We start from the raw sequence: 12,787 nt of genomic DNA on the forward strand, positions 1-12,787 counted from the left end.
AAGAGTGGAGGAAGAGAAAGACTCCCCTATAGACTAATATTTATCCTCCAAATGTGAATTCTATAAAATGCTCCAAAGTTGCAACAATGGACACCTCACAAAAAAATTGTAAATAATGCTCAATTGGATCACCCAGAGCTCTTGCTTCTAGAGAGTGATCAAAAGATCCTAAAAATGAGTTCAAATGAAGGAGATATAGGTCCTAGAAGGATAATCAATGTCAGTGGTCGCATGCAAGAGCATTACAATTCCTTCCAAGAACATGCATAATACTCAAATGGCCACTTGTAGACTATCAGATTTGTGGGACGATAGTGCGTTGTGTAGATGTCTCCATGCCACACTTTAGTCCTGAAGATGACAGGTCAACAAAGTTGGTGGAATACCAGCTTGAAGTTGACAAATCAATCTCGAGTGGATAAAAGGAAAAAGATGTTGATACACAACCTCTAATAACATGGAGGAGGGTGCCATTTGTTGCGATGAATTGCATGAGATGTGATTTTTGATATTACAACACCACATTATGGTGCATGGTGAGTCTGCGACCTCGCCCTGTACTTCATTTTTCCTTATATTTTTTACGTTATAAACTTCCATTGTGGTGTTTGGTAGAGACGTAGGCTCACCCCACACCACATAGTGGTGTGTGGTAGGTCTGTGACCTCATCCACCACCACTGCCCTCTTTTTCTATTTCATTGCAAGTGTTCAAACCTTGTGTTTGGAAGTTTTATAACCCCGCCAAGCACTGATTTGCCTTTCTTTCTTTCTAAGGTGCGAAGTGGGTTTGTATCCTTTCTCTCCACTTGAGTTGCACAATGTTTGTTCCCAAAAATATTCAATAGTTTAATAACCCCACCCAACACTTACTTTTTATTTATAATTTTTAATGTTTATTCAAGTTTGTAAACTTGAATTACACTTGACTTTGTTGTTCCCAAGTGCAATTAGAGTTTAGAAACCTGAATTACACATTTAATTCACACTCTTTAATAGGTGAATCATTCAAGCTTATAAACATGAAATTTACTTATAATACACATGTAAATCGAGATTTTACATTCAATTTACCTCAAAGAATTCAAGTTACCAAAGTAGGTTTTGGAAACCCTAATGGCCTAAAATGTATCATTTTTTGAAGATTGTTCGATTCAGATGAACAAAATGATTGACCAAATGTATCATTACTATTGGTGTAATTATTTATTCATCTTGGATATATTTTCACTTTACTTAAGTTTACTTAGGTACATGCATAACATTGTAGTTTTCATATGAGACACTTAGGGAGATGTGCATACATTGGGAGTGTGTATGTAGGAGAATTTCTACCTTTTATGGTGTGATCTTATTATTACTCTATCATATCCACTTATTGTGGAGTGATAATTTCACCTTCGATGGGTGATCCACCTCATGTGTAATATTCTACTATTTCTCCTACCTACCCCTACCTACCCTTGCATCTCATTGAGCAACATGTTTATAAGAAGGTTCATCTACTTTGTATGAAATAAGTTGTTGATCCAGTTGATCACTATTTTCATCTTTATAGAATACATTTTATTCCTATCATCTATTTTGTCTCTATATTGTACTTTTAATTGAGCTCTTGATCTTGGCAAAATATCACATGGTATCAGAGCCATTGGAGTTCCATTGGTTTGCCAATTGAGAGAAATTTCATTTTGTTTCATCCAAATCCAACATCCAAGGCCAAATCTAGTGTCGTTTGAAGGTGGAGGGTGGTGACTTGTCTCGATAGAGATTTGCAATTTTGGAGCATATTTGGCCAAATTAGTCATTGCCATCATGCTCATAGGACCCAAAAACCCCAAGATCACTTGTTTATTCATCCAAATCGGAGCTCATCACTTTGAGGTGAAAAAAATCATCCCCCTCCCTTGCCATACGAACATCATTATTACAGGTTTGAATTTTTTTAATAATTTTTTAGAAAATAAAATAAAAATTAATTAAAATCTGAATATAATTTGGGGAGGGGGGGGGGGGGGGGGTGAATCAGTGACACCAAATAAAACACTACTTCAAGCACTAACGGGTAGATGAACTTAACCAAGCATTTAAACAAAATACATGCTATCCAAAATGATATAACAACATCCACAAAAATTAAAGTATCCACCATAACACAAGTGTTTATACGTGGAAAACCCAAATAGGTAAAAACCACGGTGAGATGGAACTCACAAGTTAACTATCTATAGTAATAGATAACCGACTAGTTAAGGTCTACAAAGTGCTCTGCTAGGAGCGAATCTTGTTAGAGATCTCAAAGCTTGATTAGAAGCTTATACCCTATTAAGAGTACTACCCTATTAGGAGTAACCTCATTGGAGGATTTGAGAATCCAAACTAATGGATCACCTTGTTAGAGGAATTGTACAATGAAGCTTGTTAGAGCTTACCTGGTTAGGGGATTTGATTCTATTGTAATGATTAGAAAACAACAAGAATGGTTTGATCTATTCAGAGTAGCACAATACTTTCTTGATGAGATCCTTCTAAGTACATTCAACACTGCTCTTCATCTTAACACTTATCACTCTTCAACAAAAGCTTTCACTCTTGATGCATATTAGTATTCACATAAAATCCTCCTCTATATCACTATCAAATGATTCACTAAGATGTCTTTAAATAGATATTCAAATCTTATATCGGCCTAAGGAAATCAAACATAATTTCCTAGGTGCAGTGTATCTAGACAAGTGATCAAAACTCATCACAAAAATGACCACCAAGAAATCGGTGCTGGTAACTCATCACAAAATTAGATATCAGTTAGAACAGTCAATACCAGTTGGAACAAAACATGTGAACCATTTTCCTGGAATCGTCCACTTGATCTCCATCTTCATCTTCATCTTCATTTTGATGCCAACTTAGTGTAGCCATAGGTTGTCTCTTATGCACATACTGTTTGACACAAAATACCAGTTAGAGATAAACCTAAAACATACCAATTGATAGTGTAAACCAATTGAAGTTATACCGGTAGTCAATGTAATCATATGTGTGTGTAAGAGTGTTTCATCAATGACAACAAGTGATGAATACATTACAATCATCATCAAGCCAACAATCTCCCCCTTTGGCAGTGATGGCAACACTTAGAAATTTTTAGAGTAATACAATACTGCTAAGTCTGCATGCACAACAAATTTACACATATGCTCATACTCCCCCTTAATGCAATACTCCCCCTTAATGCATGCATAAATACAAAATTTTCAAAAACACACATACATATTATTACTCCCCCTTTGACAACAATTCCAAAATGAAAAGGTAAAATATATACATATATATAGAAAATCTATATCAAAGTGCTCAACATATATTAACAACTTAAAAAAGTTCATGCATGGGCTAATCTCATAAAAATGTCATTGAATTTCTACTTCATCTGTGATAAAGAATTTTCCCATGATTCTAGTATGTTAGCAGTATAGTCAAATGTAGACATCAGCTGGGAATGGAATTCTTCCATTGAGTCCAGCGTGCAGGTTTCAAGAGTAGCAAGAATAGCTTCTACATTGGAGTAGGCTCTCTGAAGAATGTCAACCTATGAGGTGAGCATACTCTTGAGCTCTTTTAGAGATTAGAGTCTCTTATCCTTCTCATTATCATTCTTGTTCAATCTGTCATGCAGATCATCTATAGACCAGTTAAAGGCATGAATGGAGTCTTGAAGTGGGACATATGCCTTGCATATTCTTTCCATTTCTTTCTTAGTTTCAACTTGACTCTTAGAAATGTCAGAATAAAAGAAAGAAACTTTGGAGTTAAAGGCAAGATACTTTCCTCCAGATTCAATAGCTTTTCTCAACAGACTTCCATTATGAGATAGAGCCATTTTGCCACTTTCAATGGTCTTTGCTAGTTTATCTCTATATTTCTTCTTGTGGCTCTTCTTAGTAGACATTTGAGAAGCATCTTCAAGTGACTTGATTTGATTAGATGCATCTGCAACTAACTGACCAAGTTTGCTAATGGGTGTAGGAAGATGTACAATAGTTATTTCCGGTAGTAAACCAGACAAAATTTCTATTGCATTCTGGATTGTCTTTGCTTCAATCTTTTTCTCTTTTAGTCTCTTCTTATGCACTCTAGATTGCATAACATTAGCAATCTTCAACATTTCTGACATGCTCAAAGTGTTCATATCAATGGGTCCTTGAATACTTAAATCATCATCATCATCTTCAAGTAGTTTCTACTTCACCGATTCAGGAGGTACACTCTTAATGATAGCTCTTTCTATATTTTGCTCTATTGTCTTGTCAGGTAACTAAGTGACAAATTTATCAGTAGACTCCTTTTGAGTATTTTCAATGACCAGTGGAGATTGGGGTTTCTCCAGTCATTTTGTTTCTAGTTCATTGTCCACTTTTAGTTGAATAGCCGATTGATCAACTAATGTAACCTGTACTTCAGTAATTGTGGGAGGCTCCATATCTAGTGCAATTATGTCTCCAGATAGGTCTACTGTGTCCTGAACATCTTCGTCAACAAGAATAATGAAATCATACTTCTTCTTGATTGGATAGACTATGTCAGGTTGAAAAATCTCCTCTTCATCCATTTCCGGTAGAGAACATCATCTGTAGTATTATTCTTATTGCTAGAGTGGACGAGTTCTTCCCTCTTTTTGATGACACAGGCTAGTTGATGTGTCTCAAACTCTATAAATTCCCTTTTTGCATTAAGAAGCTTCAATATTCTCATTTTAAAATCAAAATATACTTTGTATTGCTCAACTAAAGCACTAATTCCATCCGAGGATAAATTGGGAAAATATTGTACAAATATTTCATCAATAATTTTCTTTTCCAATTGAATAGCTTCCTCCCATTTATCTAAAAGAGTATTATACAAAGAGATTGAAATATCTTTTTCCAGGTCATGCGGAAATATATTGTAATGACCCAAATAACTGATTACCTATTGAATAACTTGTTTCTGCTCATCTTCAGTGAAAGAATCAAAATATTCTTTGACATTGTCAAACCTATTTCTTCCTAGTGTCTTCATTGTTCTCTCAAAAACTGTGTCTGGTTTGTAGGTAGCTATATCAATAGGTGTAGTTGCCTTCGACACTACCTTTACCTTCTTGGATGTTCTGCCAGTTGTTTTTTATTTCTTTGGTTCTTCTTCAAAATCTATTCCCTCAGACTCTGGTTGCAAAATCAATTTTTGATTTCTCTTCTTCAGTGCACTTTCCTTCTTTACATATACTTTAGGTGCTAGTTCCTTTTTGGTTAGGACACTCTGAGTCACCCTTTTGGTCTTTATCACAAGAGATTTTTCATCAAACTTCTCTTTCTTTCCTTTCACATTTGCTATAGGTATAGTACTAGTTTCTGTTGGTACAACTTGGACTACCACAATGTCCAATTTTGCCTGTTGTTTATCTTTAGGTGACGCTAATAGGGTATTAGCATAGCCAACTAGTAAATCATGATTAAACTCATAGCTCATATATTCCATCTCTTCCTTTCTAGGCTCAATTGCTTGCATCAAGCAAAAGTCAGTGGTAACAGTGAAGACTATGTCTTTTTCAAAGTGTTTTACCACATCTTCAGGTAACCTCATTCTCATGCTCATCTTTTTCTGAAATTCATTAAAATACTTATTCCAGGCAGTTGAAAAAGTATTCTTCACAACCTTAATGCTGTTCTTAATCTATGCATTGACCGATAGGTCTTTTGACCATTCAATGTCTCCAATTCCCGGTAGGAAGTTCTAGAAATAGAAAAATAACCCAGCTAATAGCTGACCATATTTGAACTTTTGAGTGTTGTCCTTCTTAATAGATTGCAAATTTTGAAATAATTGCCCTCTGATGGCTTCATAGAGATCATAATCTGCATTATCAACAATAATTCTATGTGCTGTATGAATTGCTGTAGATGGAACACTATTAAGTCTATTGGAGTAAAATACCTGGTAGCCTATCACCATTGCTGCTAGTTTCACTGCAGGGTCTCTAATATTGTTGATAGAAAAAGCACACCTATCAGATGTAGAACTAGTTAATTTGAAGACAATATCCTTTGAAATTCATCTTAGCATAGGAATTTCATCGGTTGAGAAATAACCAGTTATAGTCTGAATAGCTTCCTTGGTTATTGTGTGAGTGCTTTCTAAATACATGTTCTCTCCATGGACTCGACTCAAAATGATTCTGATGTATTCTTCCTCAAAATCTTCAAGAAAGTAGGTGGCATTATGAAAACCTTTTTCAAAAACCCTAGCATATTTTGTTTCAATCTTTTTGTTCTTATCACAGAGTGATTTGAAATATGTATAAATGTGTAGAGTTCCTAAATCTTCTATCTTGCAATCTATATAACTAGACAAGTCACCTTTGACCACATCACTCAGGACTTGCAAAAATGCATTATAAGACATAATTTGATTTGCCTTTAGAGCTTCCTCATGCTTAGCAGTGATCATCAACCTCTCTACAGACTTAGAAGTAGATGCCATTCTAGATAAGCAAGTTTTGAAGCGGTATACTCAAAGAAATACCTTGTTTCTCGCACGTTGCTCTGTTTCCCAGTTAAAATGCCCAAATGTGTACTAGTTCATCACTCTGCAACTTTCAATTCAACTTAATTTCTTTAATCACGAAACAATTCACCAATTGACAACAAGACAATCTTATTTGGCTCTGCAATCGCTTCAAATTTATTTCTTGAAAGAGTTAGGGTAAAAAAGACAAAGTAAAACTTTCTTTTATTCCTTTTTACCAACTGCAATAAATGCTCACACTTTAGGTTTCAAACCCTAATTTTACCACTCAAGTGAAATACCAGTTGATAACATGTCAACAAAAAGTCACCAAAATTCATGATTCAAAAATTATTTCTCGCTCATTTTACAAGGGGTCCGGAGATGTTTTACCGTTAAGCTCCCCTTAGTCATGTTAAAATAGGCTTAAGTTACCGGTGCTAGGTTCTCTTCACTAGGTGAAGGAACAATTTCTTCTCTAGGTGAGTCATCACTTTTCTCCTTCCAAATCTGATTCATATCCTCTTTGGTTTCCTCAACATCAACTTTCTACTTGCCTTTCTAATCCTTGAAAGAGTTGGCCGATTTTCTATTTCTTGATCTACAAAATTTTGCTAAGTGCCTTGGTTTGTTGCAATGGTAACAGACCATACCAGATGATCTCCAAGGTCCTGCATTTCCTCTTCTTGTTCTTCTTCTATAGTTCATAGCCACATGACCAAAGTTATTACAGAAGGCGCAAATAACATTTGTTACATTTTCCATCTCGAATGGACTAAACTGGTTGTTGTAGGATCTTTGCCAATTCAGGTTTACCTGGTTATCAAAGTTCCTTATCCGGTCACCATTTGGTCTTGGATGCATGTGTGGTACAGGATTGTTTTCTCTATATCTGCACTCAACATGTCTATGCCTATACATTCCACATGTGAAGCAATGACCTTTAAACTTTCCTGACACATACCTAGCATTAGTATTGTAATTTGCATTTCTATTAGGTTTGTCTCTACAGACATTTGTAGTATGACCAGGCTTATGGCAAACAAAGTAGACAGGTTTAAAAACCTTCTTACCAGTAGTCTTATTGACTTTAGGAGTAGTTTTTTTCTTTGGATAGTTTCTCTTTGTACCAGAGGATTCACCTTTTTCAGTTGTATGAAAACCAAGTCCAAAGATATCACCCTTCATTCTCTGTGATTGAATTTTTTTTTCCACCATGGTAGAACTTTTGATGAACTTCTCCAATTTCTCATTGGCTTTAGTAATCTTTTGATAAGATCTCCATTATGCTTAGACAGGTTCTCTTTCAGAGATGATGCTAGCTCAAGATCTAGCTTTAGGTTCTCCTTTTCTTTTGTTTCAACAATCAAGTTCTCATGCATAGTGTCTTTTTCCTATTTGATCTTTATAATCTCTTGATCTCTTTCCTTGATAAGATCCTCAATAGCTCTTCTGGCTTTCAGTTCTTGACTCATGTGGATAGTGAGACCTTCTAGCTCTCTCCATAGATTCAGTTTCTCACCATTCAACTTTTCAAACTCTCCTACTAAAGCTTTAATATTGGCTTCATCTGAAGAACTATTATCATATATTTCTAACAGTTTTTCATATAGCTCTCTCCTTTGACTTGAGAAGCTTTCAGTTTGCCCCTAAGGGATTCAACTTCATTTTTGCTAGCTTCTAGCTCTCTAGCCATCTCAAAGTAGCTCCTGTCCCCCATGGTGGTTTCAAGACTCCCTTCTAAGTAGTTAGGCTTCAAATAAGTTAGCTCTGATACCAATTGATGGACTTGAAAAACATTGAGAGGGGGGGGGGGTGAATCAGTGACACCAAATAAAACACTAATTCAAGCACTAATCAGTAGATGAACTTAACCAAGCTTTTAAACAAAATACATGCTATCCAAAATGATATAATATCATCCACAAAAAGTAAAGAATACACCATAACACAAGTGTTTATACGTGTAAAACCCAAATAGGTAAAAACCACGGTGAGATGGAACTCACAAGTTAACTATCTATAGTAATAGATAACTGACCGGTTAAGGTCTACAATGTGCTCTGCTAGGAGAGAATCTTGTTAGAGATCCTAAAGCTTGATTAGAAGCTTATACCCTGTCAAGAGTACTACCCTGTTAGGAGTAACCTCGTTTGAGGATTTGAGAATCCAAACTAATGGATCACCTTGTTAGAGGGTTTGTACAATGAAGCTTGTTAGAGCTTACCCGGTTAGGGGTTTTGATTTTGTTGTAATGATTAGAAAACAACAAGAATGGTTTGATCTGTTTTGAGTAGCAAAATACTTGCTTGATTAGATCCTTCCAAGTACATTCAATACTGCTCTTCATCTTAACACTTATCGCTCTTCAACAAAAGCTTTCACTCTTGATGCATATTAGTATTCGCATAACATCCTCCTCTATATCACTATCAAATGATTCACTAAGATGTCTTTAAATAGACATTCAAATCTTATGTCGGCCTAAGGAAATCAAACACAATTTCCTAGGTGCAGTGTATCTAGACAAGTGATCAAAACTCATCACAAAAATGACTGCCAAGAAATCGGTGCTGGTAACTCATCACAAAATTAGATACCAGTTAGAATAGTCAATACCGGTTGGAACAAAACATGTGAACCATTGTCTTGGAATCTTCCGCTTGATCTCCATCTTCATCTTCATTTTCATTTTGATGCCGACTTAGTGTAGCCACAAGTTGTCTTCTTATGCACATATCGGTTGACATAAAATACCAGTTAGAGATAAACCTAAAACATACCAGTTGATAGTGTAAACCAATTGAAGTTACACTGGTAGTCAATGTAATCATATGTGTGTGTGAGAGTGTTTCATCAATAACAACAAGTGATGAATACATTACAATCATCATCAAGCCAACAGGGGGGGTGCGATTATTTTTTTTATTGAAAGTTTTTTTAAAAACAATTTTTTTAACCCCACGAGGGGTGACTATGGTACTACATACCATAGCAGGCACCCGATAGGGTACTTGCCATGTCAGGCCCGTTCGGACCTTGCCGCGGTACGTAGCCCATAGCGTTGTGGGTACCACAGGGTACACCTGCAGCTCGCAGTGGTCTGCGGATTTTCTAGCCTTGTGGGGTTCGCTAGTGGGATTTGTTAGAATTAATGACAGTCCCAAAGACATTGAGAGGGGGGGTTGAATCAATGTTTAATCGGTTAACATAATATTTAAACTTATTTATAACTTTGCATCCCAAAATAGTGTACTGGTAAATAAGAATTAATGCAACAAATAAGAATAACAAAGACAACATAGAAAACACACCATAACACAAGATATTTAATGTGGAAACCTAGTGTGGGAAAAACGTCTGTGGGATTTGTGACCCACAATATTTACTCACTGGCCAATGAATAAATACTACTTACAATGAAGGGCCTGCACATGCAGGGAGGCCAAAAACCTAGAGCATACTGCTCAATAAAGAGTCACACTGACTACAAAATGGATTATAAAAATCCAATACAATGTACTACTTCAAAACACCATCTCTCATGCTAGGTTTAGTATCGGTTTAAGCTCAGTCAATAACCAAAACCTTCCCTGTCAACTATATCACCTTATACAAAATTGACTTATACTTCTCATCTATATCCTTACAAAAATGACCTATAAGATCTCATACATATATGAGTCTTTTACAATATACCATGTTGGCTTTTACAAAAGATAATTACATTACAAAACAATAAACAAAAGTTTATTCCATGTCGGCTTGAGTGCTGGTATGCATTGTTGCCAATGCCAGTGAAGTGCCTGTCGGTGTATGTAGAAGTCTATTGCCGGTGCCGGTATCTGCTGGTTGGTTGCCAGATGATTGCTAGTTGGTTGCCATCATTGACAACATCAACTATTCTCATAAGAGTGTAGAATGCCAACAACCTCCCCCTTTGGCATTGATGGCAACACTCATGAGAAAAATCCAAAAAATATAGTCCAAAAAGATTCCAAAAAGATTCCAAAAAGATGTGCTCCCCCTGAGCAAGTGATCTCCTCTGTATAAGCATTTTTCTCTCCACTACTCCCTCTTTGACATCAATGACAAAGGTTGTAAAAAATGAGTGCAAAAATTTCACCTCAAAGTCTGTACCCGGTTGGTTACAATCTAAACAATATCTGCCAAAACTAAATTTAGACTTTGTATAAACCTTTTTCTATCATTCAATGTTGCCTTAGTCTGTTCGATCAAGCGAGTGAGATAATGCATGTGTTCTTCCGGTGATCGCTCTCCTTGAACTAATGGCTTATAGATTTCAATTCTTTGAGAGATAAGATTGTCCAACTTAGGGCCAAGTTTATTTTTAAGTTCCCAGGCATTTGACCTTATCCTTGCCTTCTCTTTCTCAAGTTTCTCTAACTTCTCAAAAATTGTCATTTCCTGTTCAAAAACTGATATGTGCTTGGATGAGCCAATTATATTATTAGCTATGTCATTAATTTCTTTTTGTGTTTTTTTGATATCCTTATCTATGTCCTTTGTCAAAAGGTGAGGTTTGCATGTTTCCCTATATAGCTCCTTGTACTCCAAAATTGTAGAATTAAGTACTGGTAATAATGTGTTCAAATGTCTTCTACACTTCTTTATAGCATCTTCAAAGAATTTGTTTTTCTCTTTTTCAACTCTCTCCTTAATTGTGTCCTCATTCACCTTATCAATAGTTATTACATTATCAACAATAAATTTGGACAATGTGTCCAATTTACCTAAAGAATCCTTTATATGATCTATGTTACAATTTGGTACAATCAACTTATGAATAGCTAATGTGTTGTCAATTGCCTTGTAGGCCAATGCATTGCAATCTATTATCTTCTTGATTGAATCCAAAAGTACCTCTATAACATTGGTAGGTCTGAATTCACCTGTAGATGTGTCGGATGTCTAACCAATTATCTTTATTACCTCTTTTCTTCCATCAGGTGTATCCATTTTTCTCTGGTGGATCAGTCTAGGTTTGCATCTCAACCTGCAAAGGTTTCTCAGACTGTTTCAATTTCTCTTTGATTGCCGGTTTCTCTCTTTGTGTGTACCTCTACCTCAGTTTGTTTTTCTACCAGTATCTCTGTCTTCGGTGGCCCTGTGCAAGTACCTTTATCTTCAATAGGTTTTTCAGTCTATGCCAGTTGCTCTGTTTATGTTTGTAAGGAAAGCAAGTGCGGAAATACGCTTCCCTAATGTCAATTTGTAGGGGAACATAGACTAATGTTTACAAATTTTCAACATTTACAGAATATGGCATAAGCATGAGCATACACAATTAAACAACATAGAGATAGAACACATAGAGTTAATGTGGGAAAACCCTTTCGAGAGAAAAACCCACCACCAATAGAAAATAACTTTATTATTAGTATGTCAAATACAATAAAGTTCAGTCTGTAGACTTCCTTATACTCTGTCAAACAATCATTCCAAATGTAACAAACAACACTTAGATCAAACTACAATTCCAGATTTCTCAATAGCTATTCCAAGTCATAACCTTATATTTGGTTCACGTTCGGCTTCAAATACCAAACTGGTCAACCATTCATCTGAGCAACTGTAGCAATGGGTTGAAGTCTAACCATCTACCTGCATCGGTCTGCACTCATGGAAAACCAATTATCCCACATGCTGCAGGGAGTTAGGCTGGTTTGTATTCATATACATCGACAGTCTCATCCTTAGTGTCCGAGTGTTCACCTTTTTGGATCTCGGTTCAAACTCACATCCGTAGTCCATCTCTGCTCCATCGGCCATTGGGATAGATTTCAATCGATAGAGCCGATCACCCGATGATACTTGATTACTGAAGGCTACTCCATCGGGTCATCGACAAAACATAGGAAGTGTTACCCCAATCTTCGATAACCAAGAGCAGACCTCATCGGCTCATCAGAACCAACAATGCGAGGTTACCCTGATCTGCATTGTTATCCTGATAACCTAAAGTGGTCTCATCGGGTCATTAGATCACGCCCAAAACTACTATCTTGATAAGTGAAGCACTCTGAGACAAAACAAAGTGGACTCATCAGGACTTCGACGTAGCCTTCATCACATCGACCCAATTGATGATATCAACCCAATCGCCGAAGGTGACTTCATCGGGTATCGACTTAACTCCAAACCGGAACCTCTAATAGTTGATGTCAACCCAGAATGCCTAAGATAACTCCATTGGGTCATCGACACAAATTTGATGCAGTCTT

This window comes from Cryptomeria japonica, chromosome 8, assembly GCF_030272615.1.
Source record: "Cryptomeria japonica chromosome 8, Sugi_1.0, whole genome shotgun sequence".
Lineage (NCBI taxonomy): Eukaryota > Viridiplantae > Streptophyta > Pinopsida > Cupressales > Cupressaceae > Cryptomeria > Cryptomeria japonica.